The sequence below is a fragment of the Equus caballus genome, chromosome 14 (assembly GCF_041296265.1).
Source record: "Equus caballus isolate H_3958 breed thoroughbred chromosome 14, TB-T2T, whole genome shotgun sequence".
Lineage (NCBI taxonomy): Eukaryota > Metazoa > Chordata > Mammalia > Perissodactyla > Equidae > Equus > Equus caballus.
Window position 1 is genome coordinate 57,617,060 of NC_091697.1, and position 24,877 is coordinate 57,641,936.

Here is a 24,877-nt window from a genome sequence, read left to right on the forward strand (position 1 = left end):
TGGCACTATAATAGCATAAACAATGACAAGTTCCATAAACATCACAAATGGAGGAATTTGCCTTGAAGTTTCTTCTGGGATCTAATTTAAAGGAACAGCTTGGTGAAAGTGAGGTCATGAGGGAAGCAGAGACGAGTGGAGAGAAATGCGGTGTGACAGCTGAACTTGCCCAGCCTGCTCAGCAAGCTGCACTGGCTTGGTGGGGAAGGACTCCCGGGCAGAGGCACTGGGTTGGAAGTGAGCCTGGAGGAGACAAGTCCTCAGCAACTGTGACCCCTCAGGGCTGCTGACATCAAGCCCCAGCAGGACGGGAGCTGTGCTGAGCTGGGAAGAGGATTTGGAATGAGATCGGTGTTTGAGTGTCACCTTAGTCATTTACTACAGCTGTATGACCCTGAGCAAGTCACATGCCTGTGAGTAAACACTTCCACATCTGAGAGTGGAGCTGAAGCTAACGCCACTCAGCTGCTGTGAGAATTAAATGCAGTCACATCTCCAAGGGCAGGAAGGGTGGCTGTCACACTGTCAGTTGATTAACAAGTTGGCACTGGCCAAGGGAAGGTTATACTGTGTCCCCCAGCCTGAGTATTCTTCCTGTTCAAGGCTGCCTTTAGACTTTTAGTTTCTGAAAAACAGACTTTTTCTTTTTTTTTCTTAAAAAAATCAGAGTTGGAAATTTGAAGTTGGAAAACAGGAGGTCTCATCTAGAACAATGTGTAGGGGCAGCCGGGTTTCATCTCAGTCTTTGGTTGTATCGTGAATTTCTGTGGTCACCTAGACCCGCCTGTGACTCCGCACTGCTATGAGTTTAGCCAGGAAAGGGCCCACAGATGCAGAGACACGGAGGTCAGCGCTGGGCGGTCCAGGGGCTCCTCAGGCTGCGCTTTGTTCTGCAGAGTGGGCGAGACACCTTGCCTGCGTCCCAGCAGGCCAAAGAAGAGGATCCTGGGAGCTCAGCAGTGACATCTCGTGCTTCTCAGCCACTGAGCAGAGCAGAGACTGGGGGCCTGGGGCTCCGGGCATTTCTGGAAGCTATTGTCCAAAAACTGTCAGGAGAGAAGGTTTTCTTGCAGGGGCCCTGTACCCACAAGCTTTTCCTGTCCCCGCCCAGTGCGGGGGAGACAGAGTGTGTGCCTGTTTATTTTCAAAGTGAAGTTGACTTCAGTCTCTTGTTCTAGGTGGTTCTTATTTTAGTTGAACCCTGTGGCATCTCTCCGCAGGGCTGGAGGGAGGTGTTCACCGTGTACGTGAGACTGGGACCCAGCGGGGAGGGCCTGAAGCATTGAGAAAGGACCGGGGAAGCTGTGTGTGTGGGGTGGGCGTGTGGGTGGAGGGCTGGACAAATCTGCTCGGGTGACAAAATCCTGTTGCTCTTCCTGGAAATTGTGAGCATATATTTTGTCTTCAAAAACATCTTTTCTTGGAATTGTTAAAAGAGAAGGGCTGGGTGGGGGGCTTCAAACCGAGTCCCTTTCTGAAATGAGTGGGGTTCTCTGTGCTCACAACTGAGGTCTGATTCCTCCTTCTAGAAAAGAAGTCTGGAGAGAGAGGGGATTTGGTGTGGGGTGGGAGAAGGTGTGGGGTGCACAGGTGTGTTCTTTAAGGTGAATGCCACTAGGCCCTCCCCCCGGAATTGGTGGGAAGCGGCTTAGCCCTCTGTGGCTTGGAAGATGGTGCAGCCATCACAATATGCTTCACGAATGGGCCGTGGGAGCTGAATTTAATTTTATGTCCGCCGGGAGATTGTAGCCAGGTGTTTCTGTGGTGTGGAATCGTTATTTACAATGAAGCACTTACAGAGAAGTAGTAAAGTTAATGGAGGTTTCAGAGGAATTAGCTTTGTTCCGTTCCCCGGTGGCCCAGGCGGCTCCCCTCTCCAGTCACCGATCTGGCGAGGAGGCAGCGCGCAGAGCTCGTGGAGTTTGTGTGGGTGGATGAAATCGGGAGGGACTCGAAGTGGCGAGCCCCCAGCCTTCAGAGACTGGCCCGTGGCTGGACTCTGCCACAAGCCTGCCTCCCTGGCCAACAGCCCTGCACAGCCTTGCTGGGGGTTCCTGGCCCTGGCAGAGTAAATCGCTGTTATTTCCACTGCCCATGGTGGCTCTTGCTGCTGCTGGAAGACGTGCCAGGAGCTGGAGCATGCGGATGGTGAGATGCGAGTCAGCCCCATGCTCACACTCCCTAGAGGGGGGACCAGGCTGCACCGTGAGGACAGTGCTGCCCTCAGGTCGGCCGCAAGCTGTGAGGTCATTGGGGTGCAGATCCTCAGTTTCCCCGTGTATCCGGGGTCAGGGGCCGGGCAGACGTGGGTTTGAGTCTGAATTCTACTGGATGACTTGAGCACATTACGTAGCCTCTCGAGCTTCGTTTTCCTTATCACTAAAATAGGGACAATAATTCTGCCACATCACAGGGTCATTGGGAGGATTATGTGACATAAGGTGTGGAAAGCACTTAGTTCCCTGCCGGGCACCCATGTCAGCCATGTACCTTCTTCACTTTTTGTCTCTCAGCCCACACACCCATCTATGTGTCTTTCCGGGCCAGAGAGTCCACAGACTGCATTTCCCAGGCTGCCTTGCCAGGCGTCTTCCTGGTGGGCTCTGCCCACAGGAGGCCCAGAGGGCGGGAAGACGGAGGAGGCCTCAGTTCTTCCCTGCTCCCTTGCTCTCTGCCCTCTTCTGCCAGTGGTATCTGAGGCGGGGCAGCTCCTGCGGTGGCCCTTCCTCCATGCTCCCCGTCCTGTGGCTGAGGCGCCTCCTCTCAGCCTCTGGGTCCAGGTAACGTCATCTCCTCCCTTTGTACGTGCTCGCCCCAGGGGAGATACTGGCTGCTTGCATTTCCTAATCTCTGGGTCACCTCACCTTTCCCTTCTTACTGCCCCAGCACCTGTGTAAGCGGTTCGCTGCGTTGAATCTTCTCTGTGTGAAGGACCTAGCGTGATTTCTGTGTCCTTGACTGGAAGCTGAGCAATGCAGTGGATCTCCCGTTAGTCATAACGAGAACGTGGCCTTGGAATCTGACAAGGCGAGGCTCACACGTCAGGGCTCCACCCCTTTGTTGCTGTGTGACCTGAGCCTCCACATGTGCATCTGTAAGATGGGGAGGATAATAGACCCAACTTCATGGGCTTATTGGGAAGATTTAATGAGATAACAATAGAAGGAAAATCTCCACATGGTGTGGTCGTGGACAGCAACACAACATGAGGATCCATTTCTAGAAGTGTTTGTTGCTTTCTCAGGTCGGCCCAGGGAGTGCTGAGGATGGCTCTGGAAAGAGCATGGGAGGTGGTGGGCTTAGGCCTGTGTATTCATGGGCAGCAGGGAGCTGTGTGGGGCCTGGAGGGCCCTGTAGGCAGGGACTGCTGGCTGGAACAGTCTTAATGTCCTCTGCCAGTTTAGCTCAGAGCTTCAGCTAAGCACCAAGGCCGGGCCCTCCCTGAGGCTGGCCTGGTAGGAGGACACCATAAGTGCTATGGCCTTTTCTCCAAGTCTCCAGGGCTCAGATAAGTGAGGACAGGTCAGTGCCTCAGTCTGGGGTCTCACTGGTAGTGTGGCTTTTAAAATCTACTCAGTCATTCATTTTACCTAATTAGCCAATGACCTAACACTGGCCTATAATGTCCTTTTCTGTTCACAATGACACTCAGGGGGTTTGCAGAGCTGGAATATTTTATCTGCTGCTCAAAGGCCAAACTTTCCTGCACTTACTCACTCAGACCCTCCAAGGGGAGCCATGGAGCTGGCCCCAGCCCTGGGGGTTATCTAAGAGTCACAAGGCCTGGGAGGCAATCAATGGGTCATCCCTCAGTCCCCTGTCGCCTGCTGGGTTGGCATTCCCATCGGAAATGGTTTTCCCTGGGCTTTTTGTCTCTAGGAGGTAGGAATCACAATGAGCCGATGAGCCGGCAGAGACTTGGCAAGCCTTGGAGGGATCTGAATCAGCAGACTTGAGACAACTTGCATCCCAAGCAGATAATCTGGGCTGTGTAGACTTGCCCACCTGGCTACACCCTGTTGGGCCCTGCCTTTTCCCAGGGTGGTACTTGGGGGCTGGAGCCGGGGACCATGTGTTCAGAAGAGCCCCGCAGTGCAAGGTCCTCCCTCTCTCATCTGTCCTCTCCATTGGGAGCCCACCTGCCTCGAGAGCACCCTCTCCACAGACAGGTCAGCTCCTGCTGCACGTTTCTGCCCCAGCCTTTGCTGGGCCACCCACCTTGCTGGTAATGCCTTCTCCTCTTCATGGATGCAGATCCTATTTGTTCTTTATGCTCTAGGGAACTTTCCCTGGCTGTTCAGAGGCCTGCCGACCTCCTTCCTTTCTGCCTCCTCTGCATTGTGTAACAAGCACTTCATTAAGTTTTGCCTGAAATGATTCTCCACGTCTTTGTGAATGTCAGGCTGGAGTCTCTTTGTTGGCTTCTGTAATGATTAGGATTGCACGACCAGCTCTATAGGGGTGTGGATTGCCCTTTTGGGCCTTCGGTGCAATTCTGGGTACTCTCACCAGGAAGACAGAGTTTTCAGAATGTTGCTGTGTGGGGCCATCAGCTAGGCTTTCCTCACCTGTGGGTAGGGGCGGAGCGCAGACCAAAGGTTTCCTACTCTGGCTTTGTGCCAGAAATGCCTGGGAAAATATTTAAAAATACAATTCATAGACCTCACCCCCAAATATTCTGTTTTAGTAGATCTGGAGGCAGGGGCTTGGAATGTGTTTTTAAACCAGATCCCAAGGTAATTCTGATGTCCAGTGGAGTTTGTGAACCCCGGCACAGAAGAACACACGAGCTGGCCAATTGCCCTCACAACCACACCACATCCTGTATTTGTCGGGACAGTCTTATTTCAAGTATTCTGTTCCATTGCTCCTACAAACTGCTGAAATAGTTTAGAAACCTCCAGGTTTTGTCACCCAAGGTGAATGTCTCAGGGCTCCTCTCAGATATGGACATGGCAGCAGACATTCTCTAGACCCCAAGTCTTGAGGTAGGAAATGGGGAACGGGCACCTTCCCATAAAAACAACGTAATTGTGAATGAAGCACTTGATTTTTAATTCTCTTGGAATCTAAGACTTAGCAAAGAGTGATTCAAGAATCTCCTCTGCATGATTCAATCAGTCCTAGAACATTTCCAGCAGGGGAGCCTCCTCCCCTTGTGCTCTGTCCATGACCCCATGAGTGGCCAGACTTGTGACACCCTCTCTGTTCCCGGAGTTGGTGCCCTCTTCTCTGCCCCTTTCAGCCACTGGTCTTGCTTTAGGCCCCTCCCGAGCAGTGGTTTCCAAGCCTGGCTGCACGTTACAACCACGTATTGACATCCAGGCCCCTCGCACTGAGGTTCTGATTCAGTGGGGCTCGGTGAGGCTCTGGCCTTGGTTCTGATGCGCAGCTGGAATTGAGAAGCACCTGGACCAAGCCATGTTACTCACATGCATGTATGCAGTACAAGGGGAGATAAATTAGAGCAAATTTAAGAAAATGTAAATATATAGGCACAGTTTAGAACCTTCCTTACTAAACTCGAGTTATTTCTCATCGTTGAGCTTCCTTATTGGGTTTTCCAGATAATTTGAAACTGTCTTCCTCATTGTAGCACTTTACGTTTGAAAACGACACAGATGGTGGACATGCCCCCAGACCCCCGCTTGCTGACTGCTGCTGCCTTCTGCTATTGACACGTCGCTTTGTTTACTGCTTTCGCTAAACCCTCCTTTTCACTGTCTGAGCCCTTTCTGATCTTTATTTTTTTATGACGGGAAGCTTAGCTTTCTGCTCCTCCAAGTTACCTGAATGTTCTCTCCCCAGAGCATCGCAAAGAAAAGAGAGGGGGAAGGAAGTCTGCAGCCACCCCTGTGTTTCTTCACCATCCTCTTTCCAATCTGACACATCTCCTGGGGTGGCAGGCATCTCTGTCCTTCATGGTGTGCGAGGGTCACCAGCAGGGAATAAAGATTATCCATTAATCCTCCACCCCACCCCCACCTCCTGCCCAATTTGGCTTCCAAAAGAGGAACATGTTCTTTATGATGAACACTGGAAGACTGCTTTTTCAGACCGTGTGTGGCTTCCTTACATCTCCAAGGGGAGGATGCACGTCTTGTCTGTTCGTCTGCTGGCTCCTTCCCCACCCTGAGCCTTGTGCTGAGACCCAGCTGGCCCCAGAAAACACTCACTGTATTAAATTCAGTTGAATTCCTTACTTTTCCCGCACTGGGTTCACTCTAAGAGGCAAGCATGAGGAGTATTAATGTCAGGTTGTGCCTTCTCAGTTCAGCAGGCTGTCGCTGTCCTTGTTGGTGACACCCCCTGGTTTCACAGCCCCCGCTGTGTGGTGTTTAGCTCCAGGACAATAAGCTTGTTGTAGGAGATTTTGACCAGCCAGGGTTGGGGTTTAACAAGAAGGTGTGCGATTTCTGCACACTCTCAGATTTCCAAATAAGCCTCTTCTCTCTTTGAAATGGAATCACTCTCACCCTGTGTGACTGGTTTATAGGATTCATTAATTCTACTATTAGAAACAGGTCCCTATTAAAGTCAGTTAATAAACAGTGATAGTCTCTCGGTGGACCTAGAGCCAGGAAATACAGGAGCCTGATAACAGCAATGCCGTGGGGGAAACGCTGCTTCTGTTTCTTGGCGGGGAGGGCTGGCTCCTGCCACTTACACATGCGGCGAATTCAAGGCACTCCAGAAGCTTCTGTTGCAGAAATTCAGGCGAAATGAAGACAAATCAATGTAGACTCTGTGTTTTAATCTTAACGTAGAAAACCTGTGTCACGTAAAAAGATTAAACATGTGAGAACAAAATGCACCCCAGATTTGACATAATGCTTTTCTCCAATCTCCCACAGGTGAAGCTCAGTTATTCTGGACCAGCGCTGTCCCGAACAATGACCACCAGCCACACGTGGCTGTTGAGCACCTGAAATCTGGCTGGTCCAGATGGAGATGTTCTGTCAGTGTAAAATACACTTGCGTTTGAAGACTTGGCATGAAAAAAATACGTAAAAGCCAATTAATTTTTTATACTGGTTGAAATGCTAATATTTTAGATATATTAGGGTAAATAAAATGTATTAATAAACTTAATTTCATGTTTCTTTTTTCCTTTTTTAAATGTGGCCACTAGACAATTCAAAGTTGCCTATGTTGCTCACGTCGCATTTCTGTTGGACAGTGTGGAGGGTGAGCTCTCCCCCCGTTGGACAGGGCTGATGACTTCTAGAGATGAGGATGGCTCTGCGGTCAAGACGCTCCCTGGCCGTCTCAGCCTCTTCTTTGCTCCTGCTCTTCCTGGAAAGTCAGTCACCGGAAGGTTGACGAGATGGCTCAAGGGAAGGCGTTGCCTGGTGGACTTTCTTTTGGAAGCCGCAGCCCAGTTTGTGGTTTTTTCTTTGTTCAGACCAGAAGTGTTACCTTGCAGGACCCTGCCTAGCGACCATGCCATAGAGTTCAGGAAATATCCAACAAACCTTTATCAAGCACCTACTAAGTGCCAGGAACCGTCCTGGGCTCTGGGATGCAGCAGTGGACATGGCAGATGAGTTCTTGCCCTCCCGGAGCTCACACTCCAGGGGCGGAAACAGACAACAAAGTCCATAAATAAATGAATAAGATGCCTTTAGGGAGTGATAGTTGCGTGGATGTAAAATAAGGCAGGGACATTGAGTCAAAAATGATGAGGGGGATGTGAGGAGCTGCTTTAAATTGGGTGATCTGGGGAGGCTTCTCTGAGGAGGTGATGTTTGAGTTGAGAATTGAATGATGAAGAAGCCCATCACGGGGAGATGTGGCGGCTGAATGCTTTTGGCAGAAGGGTCAGCTACAGTAGAGGCTCCAAGGCTTGACCAAGCTCGGTGTGTCTGAGGACCAGAAGAAGAATAATCAGAAGGAGCATGCAGAAACTGAGCTTGGACAATCGTCAGGGGACAGATCATGTGGGGCCCGTGGCCATGGTAAGGAGTTCAGGCTTTAGTATAAGAGACTCTGGGAACCCCGGTAGGGTTGCAAGCAAGGAGTGACACAATCACTGTGGCTCTCTGTGGAGGGTGGGCAATGGACAAGCACCAAAGCAGGAAGAACAGTGGAGGTGGCATTTCCGGGCAAGGCATGATAGTGAGTGAACCAGAGTGACGCCGTGGAGTTGGAAAGGGGTCGTTGGAGTCTAGATTTATCTTGGTGGTAGAGGGGCCTGGAGTGGCTGCTGTTTGGCTGCAGGGGTGAAGAAAAGGGAGGCATCAAGGCTGACACTCAGATTTTTATCCCGAGCAATTGGACAGATGGATGCTAGTGTCCTTTCCCGAGATGGGCAAGCCTGGGGGAGGAATAAATTCTGCAGCAGGTGGGAATTAAGGAAGTACCAAGAGTGCGATCTCAGACACATGGGGCTAAAGATTCCTTCAGAGGGGCTGGCCCCGTGGCCGAGCGGTTAAGTTCGCGCGCTCCGCTGCAGGCGGCCCAGTGTTTCGTTGGTTCGAATCCTGGGCGCGGACATGACACTGCTCATCAAACCACGCTGAGGCAGCGTCCCACATGCCACAACTAGCAGGACCCACAACAAAGAATATACAACTATGTACCGGGGGGCTTTGGGAAGAAAAAGGAAAAAAATAAAATCTTTAAAAAAAAAAAAAATAAAGATTCCTTCAGACATTCTTGTTGGAGACACTGAGGTGGCTCTGGGGTCTACAACCCTGGATAGATCTCAGCGGAAAGATCTGGACCTGTGATGCAAACATGGAAGCCACGTGCACCTATGTGGCATTTAAAGCCACACAGATCTGGATGGGATCCCAGCGTGCTAGGGTAGATGGGAGTGGGAGGTTTTCAGAACCCGTGGCTTTAGGGCCCTCCAGCACTTAAGAGGTGGAGCAGCGGAAGAGGGGCCAGCAAAGGGGAAGATAAGCCTGACTGAAGGTGCAGAAGCCAAACCTGAAATGGCTAAACCTCCTGAGCCTGGCTCTGGTTGGCTCCAGGTATGAGCACTTAGGTTCTAGCCCTTTGATGATTGCATTCGAGAAATTCCCAGGCCCAGGGAGGCCTCAGGATTGGGTGGGGAAGAGGGCATGGCTCTGAGGATGCCTCAGACAGCTCCCCTCCCATCTCTGCGTCCCGGGGTGCACCTAGGATGCTGTGGGAGAAGCTTTTGTTCAGGATGGGACTTCAGCCAGCTCTCCACTTGCGAGAGCAATGTAGGAAGGCTTCACAGAAGAGGCAAGCCTTGAACAAGCCTTAAAGGGCAGTGAGAATTAAGATGGGAGAGGACCCTCTAGGTAAGAAACCAAAGCTTAAAGCAGGAGTGAATATGGGGGCGTGGGGGGAGGGGTGAAGAGAAAGGGGGCTTGTGAAGAGGTCCGTCTAATTTAGGCAAATGTGAAGTCAAATGTCTATGTCAAAACTGGATAGCATTTTTTTTTAAAGTAGAGGTTTTGTGTGGGGTGTGAGGGAGGCATGGCTGGATGGGGTGGCGTCTGCTTAGAGACAGGGTAGTGCGTTTGAGGAGCAGAATGGTAAGATAAAGGTGGTGTTTGAGGCTGAGTAATCCGATGGCGTAATGAGAAGGCAACTAAATTTTTGAAATATAAGGATTGTAGCCATCATGTTCTGGAGAGATCAGTAGGGCTGGAGACAGGGCACGGAGCAGGTTGTGCCAGATGAACCAGAGAATCTGACAGCCTTGAGGTTCTGGCCCAGCCCCAATGTGTCGCCTGTGAGAGGGGCAGCCCCAAGAGTGGTGGCCCCAGCTGTCAGGGTGGTCCCGGACTCAGATCCTCAGAAGCCAGGAGCCCTGCACGGGCAGGTTTATGCAGAGGAAGGCCTTAGAGCTTGATTCCCAAGCTCTCCTTGCTCTCAAGATGGGCTGAGTCTGTGGAGGGAAAGTGGCCACCCAGCATGTGGCACCCTGATGGCCTTGAAGTGCTTGTCCCAACTGTAAGTGCGTTGAAACTTTGCGTAATTATTTGTTAAAGTCTGAATAAATTCAGACTGTCATATTTATTAAAGTCTGTATAATGTCAGACTGTCTTGAGGACAGCCCTGGCCTGCCTTTGTGCATCGTGGTATGCCCAGACCCCAGCACTGGGCCTAGAAAACAGCAGGTGTTCAATTTATGTCTATGGACCAAGTGAAAGCCAGTGGTATCCTCTAGGTCTGGGCTGTCGGGGCTGGGAGGAACCTCACACAGAGGAGCGAGCCCTACTGTCCATTTTCCAGGTTGCCCCGCGTAGGAAGAAAGGGAGAGAGATGATAACACTTCTGTGCTTAGCCCTTAACAGTTATAGGATGCCCACTGTGGGTGGAGTCCTCTGCCTGGTCCTGGCTCCCTCCTCCTCTCTCCCTCCAACTGGTCTCATCTGGTCACTTGGTAGTTTGGGATTTATTTCTACAAAGTTTTCTTTAAAAAAAATTGGGGGTTCTATTTTGACTTGGAGGTGGACACTATTTCTCTGAGATTTTGAACTCCCAGATCTTGTTGAGACCAATTCTACTGAAAGTGGGGTGCACACCCAGGAGGGGCTGCTGAAGCACACCAAGTGAACACTTGGAGTTAGCAGGACATGCTCCTGCACCCCCTCCCCCCACTCCCAAACACCATCCCTAGTGCCCATGTTCCCCTCCAACGTCGTCGTACCTGCCGCTAAGACACGGCCCTTCTTGCCTCTGGTCTTTGTACTCAAGTTCCCACCACCCATTCAAAACAGCCGCTCTTGAAGTGAGCAGACTGAGCATCTGCAGACCAACAATTCTGGTGGTTTCACTGAATTCACTTTTTCCATTCTATGTTCCGGATTCTGTCAGGTTTTGTGTGCCTGGCGGGCGGAGGAGTGAAGGGCTCGCTTGCCTCTCATGGTGTGTGGGTTGTCACGAGGCTCTGGGGTCTCTATTTCTCCCCCAGGGTGGAAGCACAGAGGGAGCAGCTGGCTGAGACCCAGCTGGCTTGTTCCTTGACGTCTTCTCTCAAGGACTTCGGGGGAGGCGTGAGGAGAACAATTTCAGAAGGCTCCACTTCATCGTCAGGCTTTCAAAGTCACTCTGAAGTATCCCAGCCAAGATAGCATACTTAACTTTTCTCTTTAGTTTTTTTGATTTTTTTTTTAATACTGCAGAGTTCACACTAAAGTCCCTTAACATCTGGTCTTCCAGCTGCAGGTGTTCTCTTTGGTTCCCAGCCCCACGCTGGCCCTCAAGCCTGGATGGGTTTGAGGGCAAGATGAGGAGAGTCATTTCTGGTAGCGGGTAATTGCCTTGGACCGTCAGGACTGGAGACGGAGCTTCGCCAGATGTGCCCCAGATTGAGTGACATGACTTCGTTCCACTGGAGCCTGCTCTGTCGACGCTCCTGCTTCTGTCCATCCTCCCTGAATCCAGTCCTGTGGGGTCCGTGTGCGCTCTGCACCCTGGCTGTTTAGGAAAGCTACCTGTTGTGTTCTGTTGGAAACATGCTAAGTCTTAAAGATGGCAGAATCTCGCATTCTAGTTTGGAGTGACAACATTTGTAGAAGTTTAAATGCTGGGGGGCAAGTTAAATATTTGACTACATTAAAAAATAAAGCCTCAGTTGAGGATTTCATATTTCATGCCTTAACAGTGAAGTTCAGCGTGTAACCGGCAAGGATCTATTTGGGGCTGTGTGGTGGGGAAACCCCTGCTTTCAAAGAGTGCATAGTGTCTGGTGGGTGCAGAGGCAGAGGTGGGGAAAATCTGAGATGAGGAGGCAGGATGTGAAGAAGCAGAGTGCTGGAAGTCCGGGCATGGAGCGGATTCAGGGGGCAGATCAAGAGTTTCTCCCAGAAGGTACCATCTAGAGCATGACAAAAAGACACATTCTTACCATCAAGGGACAAGATGGGCCCATAGTGTGAGGAGATGCTGTCTACATGTGTGACCAGGGCCTCCCTTAGTTTCATCTGGATTTCGCAATGAGAGGACAGGACCCTCTGTCCATGGAGGCAACCTGTGGTTCTCCTTCCTCTGCCCTTGTTTACCGACACACTCTGGTTTCCACAGCGTTGATTCAACTGCCCATGTGTCCACAGCTCTTTCTGGTTACAGAGCGTTCTGACTTTCAGAGGCAACAATCAGCTGGTGGGAACAGAGTTTCAAGGGAGAGAAGCAGCATGACCAGCTTCTATAAAATTGGAGCATCCTCCTGTTCAGTTAAGTGTCTGTTTGCAGAACATCCTCTTTGATTACTGCATTTGTCCTCCATTTAAAGTGTGAGGAGCCCTCTTGACCCCATAGAAGCCAGTCATAAAAGAATGTTTTAAGAAACACTCTCTGAAGTAGAATCCTATTTACAGAAAGGCAATTTGAACACGGTCTTCATCTTACGGGGGGAGGGAGGCAAGCGGCGCTCACGGGGTCGTGCTCGCATTTGGAACACAGCAGCTTCCCCAAAAAGGCACCTCGCGTTTTAGCTACAATAAGGAGGTATCAGCCCTGTCTTGCTGTCGGGAGATGAGGAACAGAGAGGAGAAGTGATGTGCACTTCCTTCTCAGCCTCCTCTCCTGACCAGCAGACCACTTGGTGTTAAGGGCTGTTTAACAACAGAAGGAAGCCTGCTATTGTTGCGAGGTTGATGGGATGTTCATGATTATCCATCACACTGAAACATATTCACGGAGTGAGAACGTGATTGACAGCCCTCAGCTGAAACGTTTCCTGGAACACCCTCGAAGGGCCTCTCAGCCATGAGCCTGGACGTCTGCCCCCACTGGGGTGGGCTCTGCAAGGACTGGGCTCCTTCAGATAACATCTGCCTGGAGGATCACCTGGGTACATGTCTTCCCATTTATGCACAGCAGGTGCTCTCCTCTGGGTTGCTTCAAGTCCTGCTTTGGGAAAATAAACATTTGCCCCCTGTGACTCCCCAGCTATGGGGCAGCATGGTTAGTAACAGAAGCTAATACTCCTGGTATGGCCAACCCAGCAGCACTCAGGAGCCAATTTCTCTTTAAGTCAGAAGAGGGGAGGAGGCGAGAAGGCTGGTGCTCTCCAGGTGGGCACCTGCCATTTCCTCACCAGGTATTTCCTTTATTCTGGGATCAAAGGCAAGCTATATGCCTTCCTGGTACCCATGCTGTGGACTCAAGATAATGCCACTTGTTTTCTCGCCAAGCAGCTCTGAGGCCTGAGAATGGTTGGTCCAGATGCTGCCCCTAGTCCCCGGTCAGTGGTGACAGGTGGGTGTGGATGCTGTGGAGGCCTTGAGCATGTGGAACACCTGTCCTCCTCCCTAAGTCTTGGTTTCACCTGCACCTCCTGCTGCCCTGCTCGCCAGGTTTGAAACTTCAGTGCTTTCTGAGTGGAATCTGAATTTCCTTGTGTCCTGAAGCTGGCTGGGGAGGTGATTTCTACACATGCCACAGAATGTGCGAATTCTGCCACTCAGTGTATTGGTCAGGGGTCTCTAGAGAAACAGAACCAAGAGGTTTATTTTTTATTTTTATTTTAATTTTTTTTTTCCTTTTTCTCCCCAAAGCCCCTCGGCACATAGTTGTACATTCTTCGTTGTGGGTCCTTCCAGCTGTGGCATGTGGGAAGCTGCCTCAGCGTGGTTTGATGAGCAGTGCCATGTCCGCGCCCAGGATTCGAACTGACGAAACACTGGGCCGCCTGCAGCGGAGCACGAGAACTTAACCACTCGGCCACGGGGCCAGCCCCCCAAGAGGTTTTATATATAGATATACATATATATATATCTACACACACACACACATGCCTTTATTCGTTCCTTTGTTCTTATATATTTATTTATTTAAAGACAGTAAGGCAGACTTTATTCCAGGGGCCTATTACAATGGAGTTGTTTATGACGGGTGAGAGATGGAGCTCAACTCCCTCGATATTTATTTTAAGGAATTGTCTCACATGATTGTGGAGCCTGGCAAGTCCCAAATCTGCAGGGTGGGCTGGCAGATTGGAGACTTGGGGAAGAACTGATGCTGCAGTTCAAGTCCAAAGGCAGTTTGCTGGCAGAATTGCCTCTTTTCTGGGGAGTTCAATCTTTTTTTATTTGGGCCCTCAACTGATTGGATGAGGCCCACCCATACTGTGGAGGGTAATCTGCTTTACTCCAAGTCCACTGATTTAAATGTTAATCTCATCTAAAAAATGCTTCCACATTTTGTGAAACACTAGAATAGTATTTGACCAAATATCTGAGTACCATGGACTAGCCAAGTTGACACATAAAATTAACTATCACACTTGGCTTCCCTGATGCTTAATGCCAGAGACGTCTCCCTTTTTTTTTTTTTTAAAGATTAGCACCTGCACTAACATCTGTTTCCAATCTTTTTTTTTCCTTCTTCTTTTTCTTCTTCTCTCCAAAGCCCCCCAGTACATAGTTGTATATTGTAGTTGTGAGTGCCTCTGGTTGTGCTATGTGGGACGCTGCTTCAGCATGGCCTGATGAGCAGTGCCACTTCCACTCCCAGGATCCAAACCAGCAAAACCCCAGGCCACCAAAATGGAGCATGGGAACTCAACCACTCGGCCATGGGGCCGGCCCCCAGAGACTCCTTCTGACCCTGGCGTGTGACTGTGTGCCGCTCATAACTGAGCTTGCCAGATTTTTTCCAGAACCAGGCTGTTGGTATGGATCTTTCAAGTTGTGCTTCATCCTGGAAGAAAAACCTTCTGGGGTTTGAGTTGCAGTTTTAACCTGAGTTTGCGGCAGAGGTGATGCTCCCTCACCGTGTTTTCTTCCTGTCTGACAGCTTCTTGGAAGCTGGGATCCCCGTTGACTCATCCTCGCACCAGACCTTGCACAAAGGAAGAGCTCAATAACTGTGCTGAGCTCACTCCCAGGGGAGGGACTCTGCAGGAAGTTCTCTTAGTGGTCATGGGGCATTCAGACTCCCATGCCCCTGGGCAGTGAGCCATGCCTACTGCTGCCACGGGCCCCAGTCCGGGTCCTGTGTGGCCACCCCTGGTAGACCACCTGTGGGTTTTGTGGTCCCGGTGCTTGGGCTGCCTGGCTCTGCCTCTGATTTGATCGGGTTCCCCAGGGGCAGGGGTGCTTCCTTTCCCCTCCAGCTAGCCTCAGCCCTGGACCAGGTCCCTGAACGTGGAGTTCAGGAGAGGTTTATTCCTGCTGCTGCTCATCAGCAAGCCAGTCTGGGCTGCATTAATAGGGAAAAAGTTGACAAGAGGGGACCAAAAGAGCGAATTAGTCACAGAGCTTTCTGAGGGGCAGAAGAACAAATAATCAGGACGAAATATACTGTGATAAGGAAGCCTGCCCTTTTGTTTACTGACACACATCTCTGCTTCAGGTTATTTTAAAAATGACTATTTCATTTGCGAGGTGATAAAGGAATGAATGGAAATTTACCTAGGAACGTCTCTGTAATTGAGTGTCTATCTGCAGGATGAATAGTGGAAGCAAATTATCCACGATGGGCCAACTCTCTGCTTTTCTGGGACCGTGCATCTATTCTTTCTACTCAATAGAGGACGTTGTCTGCTCCACCAAATTAGCCAAACACAGATAGTCTTGTCAAAGAACGGCTCCATTAGATTTCACAGACACCTGACACCAATACAAAAGCCTCTACCCTCACAGCATTTCAACTTCAATTTTTTCCTACATGACTCAAAAAATAAATTTATTTTGTGGGGCACAGATGATGAGTTTGACAGAGTTTTAGAACAGAAGATAAAAGAAAAGTTAGCAATATTGGCCGGGGCAATTCCAGCAAATTCCACTAGGCTCTATACCATACTTGGGGATGTAGACAGCTTGGTGAATGAGAGAGGACCTTCCTCCCGGGGAATGGAGCCTGGGCTCTGGTCCTGGCTGCGATGGCATCGGTTTGCACATGCTGTCCCATGGAGATGATGACTTGAGATCCAGAGTAGCGAGCTGGAGCTAAGGACTCTGGGAGGGAACCCAAGGGTTGGGGAAAGCCTTCGCTGTAGTCTCCCCATGGTTCGATGCTCCTTATAGAACTCAAACAGTCTCCAAATAACAGTACTGTGCAAGTCTCAAGCCTATTGGGAGAACTGAGCAGAGAGTAGGACACAGGACATCGTGGAGGGACAGCTCTTCAGAGGAGGAGAGAAAGGGAAAAGCCCTCCTCCCACAGTGCTGCCTGGGCTGGTTTCAGGAAGACCTCATTTAAGGAAAACCTAAGAAAGCTGATGCTCTCATTATATATATTTTTTTATTGAAAAAATTTTATAATAGGGAACTTTAAAAAAAATCTCTGTAACTCACCACCTCAACACAGCATGGAGAGTTTTGCGTGTGTTTTTTGACATATGCACGTGGTCGGCTGGCTCTTCCGTTTGCTCCTCTTTCCCTCTGGCTGGAGCACAGCACACACCCCTGTGGGGCGCCTGCCGAGCAGGGAGATCTCCAGGGAGAGAGGAGGCAGAGGCTGTTTCTGCATAATAGCACTCAAGGTGATGCCCTGGGTGGACCCCTTGGCAGAGTAGGGGCCTGAGTGTCTGGTGGATGTTTGACGGGAAGACCAAGCTCTCTTTCCTTCTTGCCCTGGGGGCCTGACTCTGCAGCATCCTCAAGCTTGATGGGAAATGGATTGGGAAATGGCACGACTGAGTCTGAAGACTGAGGGGGCCAAGAGTGAGATACCAGGAGGAGTGAGCAGAGGGACTCAAGAAACCAAGGAGGCAATGAGTTGGGGCTAAGAGAGAGGTGGGATTAGGAGAAAGGCTCTCTGAGCAGTGGCATGCTGAGGGTCCCAACAGGAGCAGTCCTGAGAGTCTAGGAGAGAGTTGAGAAGCCCCTGGCAAGGAGGCCTCCACATAGATAACAGAGGGGGAGTGGTGCCGGCATACCCGACCCCCGTGTATCCCTTTCTAGATACCACACAGATGAGCAGTTAATTAGTCACACTGCTTTATTCCTGTTATGAATTGTCCTATTTTGCCCCTTCAGTGTTAAGGGGTCAGAGGTGCAGTTTTACATTGTGTGTATGAGTGTGTGTATGTGTGTGTCTATGTGTGTTTTCAACCAGAGTGTACCCACCAGTCTAAGCTCCCTCATCTCTGTCTGCTGTGATCTGTGTGTTCAATGGCCACACCATCCTCGGCTGTGCTGGTTCGTTGTGGTGTGGTAGGCACTACACTAGATCCATAGTCTGGTGTCCTCAGGCCTTGAGGACACTGTAGCCAGGCACCACTTTAGAGGCAGGGGCTTTTCTCAGCAGTGCCAGGACAGCCCCAGCTCTGCATCTGCCTGGCTGCGGCAGGCCTCGGTCTTGCTGCCTTCCCCCAGGATAAAGGCAAGGTCCTTCAGGTGATGGGAAAACAGGAACCACACTAGGCATTTCGAGCTGAAAGGGATTGACTCTAGGTATTTAGGGGCTCACACGATTGTTGGAGGTGGGGTGGGGGGAAGCAGAGGTCAGAAAGGCCACATTCAGGAAATTTAAAAATGGAGGAATCTCATGGGAAGCTGCAGACGGTGATCACAGCTGCCCACAGCATCGACGTGGGAGGTTCTCGGCGGAAACCTGGAGCTACTGGCAGACCTCAAGTTGCGTGCTCACAGCTTCCACCGGAAAATCATGGCTTCTCCCTCTCCTTAGCCTTCCAGATCTCACAGGAGTACCTCTCCCTACTCGGTGGGGGTGCTGTTCACCGAGGTGCAGGAGGCTGGGAGGAAGCCGACTTGGAGGACATAAACACAGGCACACGAGTTCTGTCTTGGACATTCTGAGTTTGAGCAGAAGCCAGGGAAGCAGTTGCTATACGGGTCTGGGCCGGAGGCACAAGTGTGAGAGCTCTCAGCCCAGAGTGGGTGAGTGAGTTGGCCCATAGGCACCTGTGTGTGTGGCGTCGGGGCAGTCCAGGCCTGCGTCCCTGAGGAACCGAAGCATTTGGAGGTCAGTGAGAGGAGAAACAACCAGCAAACAGATAAACCCGCCCCCCGAAGGCGACAACCCGCCTGTGATAAATCATGCCTGCGCTGCCCAGCTGCAGATGTGTGCTCTGAGGATCCCCCAGGCACCAGGGGCCTGTCGCTGGGTGATGGATGAAGGCTGCTCCCACCCACCCACCTCCTGCCAGCGCCTGCTACCTGCCACCACCAGGCAGTCCCTTAGGGACAGGGAAAATAGCTGAGCGGGCTTGCGGTGACAGGCTTTTAAAAGTGACTTTTAAAACTTCTTATAATTGCTGATTAAAAGGCCCATTGCTCCAAAGGCTCTGTTTGTGGTGAAGAAGGAAAGTCATTTTAGAAGACCTTTCTGGGGAGGTGAAGCGTTCCCGCAAATTGACCAGGTGGCATTTGCAGCTACAGGCTTCTATTTCAAAAGCCACTAGAAGCCCCTCAAAGAAGTGCTGCAAAGTGGTCATTTTGAGAAAGGGAAATCCTTTTTTGGGGGGAAGGAGAAAATGCCAGCTGTGGCCCTTGCAGTGGCAGTGGAGGGAGCGGGAGGAGGAAGTAGGAGGCCGGGTTCCCCTACACCCTGGGGCGGGCGGGCGGCCCCTCCAGCTTCCTCCACTGCCAGAGTGGGCTCCTGGCCCAGCCACGCCTCTTCACCTGGCTTCCCTGCTCCCCCATGGGCAATGACCACTTCTCAACACCATCCTTCCCAAAGTTGACCCATTGCCTGGACTCCTTTCTCTAAATCTTCCTGGCTCCCAATAGCCCTCACTGACCTCCTGTGGCCTGTGACTGCTGCATGAGCTGGTCACACGTGTTTGTGGCTGGGGACCCTCATGCTGCTGTTTCATACACATCTCTGCAGGCTGGGATATATGCCAAGAGAGAAGGGTTCTCAGGGTGCTGGGGGTGGGGTGCACTCTGCAGAACAGTGGCCGCTCCTTTCCTCTTTTTGTTACAAAAAGCCTGTTACAGTTCTACGTGGGTATCCTCGTCCCACACACACACCTCGGGGCGCTCTGATTGCTCCAGACTCTCATGCTGACTACCTTATGGACTCATAAGCTCTGAGTTTCCTTTCACAGTGAAAATTAGGCAGGGCGTTTATCATCTCGCCTGCCATGGCCTCCCTGGGGCTGGGAGCAGCCCTGCCAGAGCCAGAGAGCGGCGGCATCTGCTCAGCCTGTCCCGCTCTGCGAGCCCCTCCGCCAGCCTGAGTTTGCAGACCCTTCGCTGCCTGGTTCAGCCAGAGGATTTGGCCAAACAGCCAGTCTGTACGTTCACCTTCACGGCCAAGTGAAGCTCACCTGGGCCCAAGAAGCTCCGTGGAGGACAGGATGTGAGCAGAAACGCTCCATCTGTCGAATCCCCTCGCTCCTGCAGCGGGGCAGGCCCCAGGCCGTGCTGCCTGCCTTGTTTTGCATATAGTGATGAAATATTAAGGGAAATTCTTCTGGTTTTGAAAACCTTTTTGTCAAGGCATCAGGGGTATCCTGAACATGTGACAAAAGCCCCCGGATCTTGGAGAGAGGAGCAGAGGGACACAGAGAGGAAGGAGGAAACACTGCAGAGGCTGGAGCTTCCCTGGAGGGGCCAGGAATCGCTCAGGGGTGGCCTTCTTCTCCCTGCTGGCTGCACAAGGTGGACACTGTTGACCCGGAGCCTGGGATGATGTGGTTCTGGCAAGTGCTGGGACGGAATCCTGGACTGTGAGGTCTGTAGTATGCCCTAGCATGGGCAAGTGCTTGTCGCACGTAGGGCTTGGTTTTCTCCACTGGTAAAACCATGTGGTAGACCAGATGCTCCGGGGCTCGTCATGTTTAGGTAACAGGATGGTACTCGGAAGTTGGTTTGTCTGTGCACACATTTGCTACCAATGCTGTTTTGATTCCTAGTGGGATAAATTGGACTGAGTGGCCATCATGGAAGGAAGGGCTGTATCTAGAGGACCCTCCTGAGCGTGGCCTGCTGTGGCTCCGACAGACCCAGGCTTTCCTGCCCACAGAGACGTTGCTGGAGCTGGGGCAGCCACAACTGAGGGTCAGTGTGGTATAGGCCAGCCACATTTCTGAGCTGACCTCCTGGCATAGCTCTATGACTTGACTCCTGTTGGGTCTCCTCGCAGCATTATGTCTGCATCCCTGTCTGTGTTTGGGGTGGGGTATGCTCTGGGCTCAGGCATAGCAGGAGCCCCTGGCATTTCGGATACAGAGCTTCAGCCTCTCCAAGGCCTTGCCCAGCCCTCTGTCATGGCTCCCCACTGCCCTGGCCCCTGGCTTGGACAGACCTGACCTGACTCAAATCCGAGGTGACCCCGGAATGCCGGAGCATCTGCAGAGCCCGGATCTGTGCCTCTCTGGTGCTATAGCCTCTGTGCTCAAGGGCATGTGCACACCCATCTCCCAGGGAGAGAGCAACTGGCTCCCCCTCGGATGATTGATTTGCATCCTACATTTCCCTTCCCCAAGGCATCTCAGAAGTACACAAGCAGATGGCTTCTTCGGGAATTCCTCCGGGGAACTGGCCTTCTACAAATCCAACAACATGTGGAAATACAATATTCAAATGAGAGAAGAAATTGAGAAAGAAAATGAGCTCTTTTCCTCTCTCAGTTAAAACCTGGCTACAGAGCCGGAGGGGTCAGAAACAGCTTCCCCTCTCTCATGGCTCCCCTCCCCGCCAGAGGGATGAAAACAGACCTGGGGCCAGGTGAAGAGGCCTTCAAAGGGGCAGCATGCTGGGAGCTGTGAGTCTGAGGAAGTGGGCTTCAGCACGGTTGAACAGGAGTGCTTAATCAGCTGCTGTGTGCCAGGCTTGGGCCCGACTCTGTGGATCAGGTCTGATAGCTTACGGCGTAAAAAGCACAGACTCCCGACACAGACCTGGGTTCTGCTCCCAGCTCTGCCATGTTCTGGTTGTGAGACCTGGATCCGGGGCCTAGGTTCTCTGAGCCTTGGGTTCTCAATCTGCAGGCTGGTGTCATAGTACCTGTCTCGTAGGATTGTTAAAAGGATCAAATGATTTAGTGCATACAAAGAGCTTAGCATGGGCCTGGCTTATAGCACCCTCCATGAGTCACCTACACTGTCATGAATCACACGTCCCCAGCCCCTGTGGCACGTAGAGGGGATGTGCCCTGAGTTAGAGCTGACAGAGCCGAGGCCGAGAGAGGTTCTATGAGTTTTCCTAAAGTCACTTGGGTTGTTACTGATAAGACTCAGCTGGGATTGGGGTTTCTCAATTCTCCAGTAGGATGTCCTGGACGTGCTCTGAGACAGGGGTCCCTCCCCAGGTCTCTGGCTGGTCTAGGGGGAAGAAGAGCTTGCTGTGGTTGTGGGGGCTCCATCGTCTCTGCTCTGTGGCAGAGGTTGGGCAATTAAGAACACGCCTCTTATTTTATGTGTTTTCTTCCTCCTCAAGAAAAGTGTTTATAGGGGCTGGCCCCGTGGCCGAGTGGTTAAGTTCGCGCGCTCCGCTGCAGGCGGCCCAGTGTTTCGTTGGTTCGAATCCTGGCGCGGACATGGCACTGCTCATCAGACCACGCTGAGGCAGCGTCCCACATGCCACAACTGGAAGAACCCACAACGAAGGATACACAACTATGTACCTGGGGGCTTTGGGGAGAAAATGGAAAAAATAAAATCTTTAAAAAAAAAAAAAAGAAAAGAAAAGTGTTTATAGAATTCCAAGGAATTCTACCTAGCTACCCAGATCCATCCCCTTAGGGTGGCAAAGACAGTCCTTCTGTGGAGGGAGAATTTGTAGCTGCCTTCCCCAGAGCCCTGACCTTCCCACCCCGCCTCATGCCCGCGTTTTACACTGCTGCTTGCTCTCTGGCATTTGGCTTTTCCTGTTCCTCTTCCCGAGGTTCGGTCCCATTAGTGTTTATGAGCAAATAAAACTTGGATTGCTGCTTTGGGCCGTGGGATCACTGCTGACTTGGGGAGGGACGTCTAATTTGACATAATCCGGCTCCTTCGACTTTCCATGACTTCCCCTGTGTTCTCCTCCGGGAAGATGAGCAGAGGCAGTGGAAATGTGATTCAAGCAGAGGCTGTATCTCCCTTTCGTGACCTTGGCGCCATCCGTCCCCTGCTAGGAGTAGGAGGAGAGTCAGATGGAGTATTGGAAACACAGATGTTATTTATATATTAATTTCTACATGGACATACACAGGCATGGATGGGCAACTTTTGGGGACACAGGAGCTCTGGGGAGTCATGGGTGGCGTGTCAGCTGGTTTCTCACAGAATGAGGTCTCAGGGCAGGGCTGATGGGTATGTTTTTGATCACATGCATGAAGATGTCCCATCCTTCTCTGGGGCAAGAAATTGAACGACATAACTCATTACTTCAAGGATAAAATCCAGGCGAACTGGTGTGAGGTGTCATGTAGACCCCCATGTTTGTACCAAATGTGTCATTTTCTTTTCCTAAATGCACAGAGTCCTGTATGGGATTCTTTTTAATGGACTTGGACGAGCCGTCTTGGGGTCTCAGGGTGGGGGCCTGTGGGGAGGGGAGGGCACACATTGGCTACAGGGGTCAGAGGCTGCCCTTGGGCTGCATCATGGAGAGCATCTCCACAGGGGCGGCACATTCCTTTCTGGGCTGTAGGCGGGGCTGTGAGCCCGGCAGGAGAATGGTAATTATGTCATTACTTGTCACTCTTGTCTCAAGGGGCCAAATTAGCTGACTCTCCAAAACAAGGGTTTACTTTTGACTCTTTAATTTATAGGAGGATACAGATGCAGATAGTTCACCCCTAAATTTTTCTGGAACAGCTGAGGTGTGCCTGGCACAGTGGATGAGATTGAGAGGAGCAAACGTGTTCTGACGTTGAGGATTTCACAGGTCAGCAGGGAATAGGGGACAGACCATGACCTGTGATGATGCCCAGAGGGATGAGAAAATGGGCAGAGGAAAGGCCTGGAGAAACTAAGGGCAGCACCCCCACACTAGATGGAAAGGCTTCATGGAGGAGGAGGTGGGCTGGCCCATGGAGGATGAATGAGATTCCCACAGCTGGAGATGGGGAGGACAAGGCTTCAGGGAAAGGTCCATGCCAAACACAGGTGTGTAGACAGAAACATGAGGGCCATTTGGTAGGAGGTTCTGTGGAGGGAAGTCCTGGGAAAGTGGCTGGAAAGAGGCGGGGCCTTAATGAGCTCTGAAGATGCTCAGTGGCTATTTGTTGAATGAATCGTTGGGTTAATGGCTGAGCCTTCAGTCATCTGACAAGTATTTACTGAGTAACTACTATGTGCTAAATACTCTGCTAGGGGCTGGATATGCAGCTGTGAAAAAATAGATAAATATCACTCCCTTGTGAGTTTACATTCTAGCAGGAGAATACAGACAGTAAACAAATAAATATAATACATATGTAATGTATACAGTATGATAGGAAGAGGTGCATGCAAGGGGAAAGAGTGAGTAGAACCGGGCAGGGGGATGGGCACCAGGGTGTATGTGTGTGTTTGGGGGAGGTTGTGATTTTGACCAGGGTAGCAGAGTAGGCCTCTTTGAGAAGGTGACATTTGAGCAATTTGAGAGGGAGGTAAGGAGTTGACCAGGTGGATATTTGGCAGAGGGAATAGCAAGTGCATAAGAGCCAGGAGTGTGCCTGGCGTGCGCAAGGAGCAGCAGGAGGCCAATGTGGCTGCAGCAGGGTAAGTGAGGGGGACAGTGGTGGGAGAGAAGGTCAGAGAGCCAGTGCGGGCCTTGAAGGCCAGCATAGGCCTTTGCACATCACCCCGAGTGATGTGGGGGTCTCTGAGAGATTTTGAGTAGAGGAGAGATGTGACGTGATGTCCATTTAAAAACTATCATCCTGTGTGTTGGGTGAAAACTTGACCATTTTGGGGGCAAGGGTGGAGGCAGGGAGACCGGTTAAGAGGCTGCTGCAGGTGTCAGGTGAGAGGTGATGGGGGGCTGGGCTGGAGTGTGTCGTGGAGGTGGTGAGAAGTGGCTCCGTTCTGGACACGGAAGATTTCCTGCAGACTGGATGTGGCTGTGAGAGACGGCGGGATCAAGATGACGCCACGGTTTCAGCCTCAGCAATTGGGAGTGGGAGGGCTGTGTGAGGGGCAGGCTGGGGCTGGATCAGTAGCTGTTTTAGACATCATGAGTCCGAGATGCCTGTTGACGTTAGTGTGGAATGTGAGGGGCAGGTGGCTTTCCTCATCTGGAGTTCTAGAGAGAGGTTGGGGCTGGAGATGTAAATTTAGGGCCTTGAGATGGTGTGAAGGTCATAGATCTGATGAGATCACCAAGGGGTTGACAGAGAGAGTATAACAGTCAGGGCTAACATCTTATTTAGTTTTAAGTGCCACATGTTCTGTTAAGCACTTCCCAGTGTTCCTTTTCTTTGTCTCCACCACAACCTGATGAAGTAGGAGCCGTTATTTTCCCCATTTTATAGAAGAGGAACCTGAGGGTCAGCGGGGTTAAGTAAATTACCCAAGATCACACAGCTACTGAAGGTCAGAGCCAGAATTTGCATGTAGTACTGTCTGATGCCAAGTTTTTAATCATTGCCCTTACTGACACTCTAAGTTACGGATCTAATTCTGTGCATAGTGGGGGATCCACTGAGGCTTGTGAGCAGAGAAAGGACTCAGAGCTGTGGGCTGAGAAGAGGCATGTGGAACCTGGGGGCTCCTGAAGAATGTACTGGGGAGGGGAGAGGTAGAGATGAGAGGCAGGGAGTATAAAGAAGGTTTGGGTCACCCAATGGGGGCTGGAGATGGAGCCTGGAGAAGGCATTTCCTGAAAAGGGGAGAACCAAGTTGTGGCAAACTCAATGCTATGAACTGAATGTTTGTGAACCCCCAAATTCATATGTTGGAGCCCTAGTGCCCAGTGTGGCTGTATTTGGAGATGGGGCCTCTAAGGAAGTAATTACGGTCAAATGGTAAATAAGAGTGGGGCCCTGATCTCATAGGATTAGTGTCCTTATAAGAGGTGACACCAGAGGTGACTCACTCTCTCTGTGTACATGCACCGAGGAAGGC

At 51.2% G+C, this 24,877-nt stretch overlaps 1 long non-coding RNA gene across 1 annotated transcript; it reads left to right on the top strand.

The window, feature by feature from the left end:
* Positions 1 to 210: 210 nt before the first annotated feature.
* Positions 211 to 7,092, top strand: LOC138917562 (uncharacterized). Its single transcript, XR_011425745.1, has 2 exons — positions 211 to 413; positions 6,855 to 7,092. It is a non-coding gene; the product is annotated as an uncharacterized lncRNA (long non-coding RNA).
* Positions 7,093 to 24,877: the final 17,785 nt, after the last annotated feature.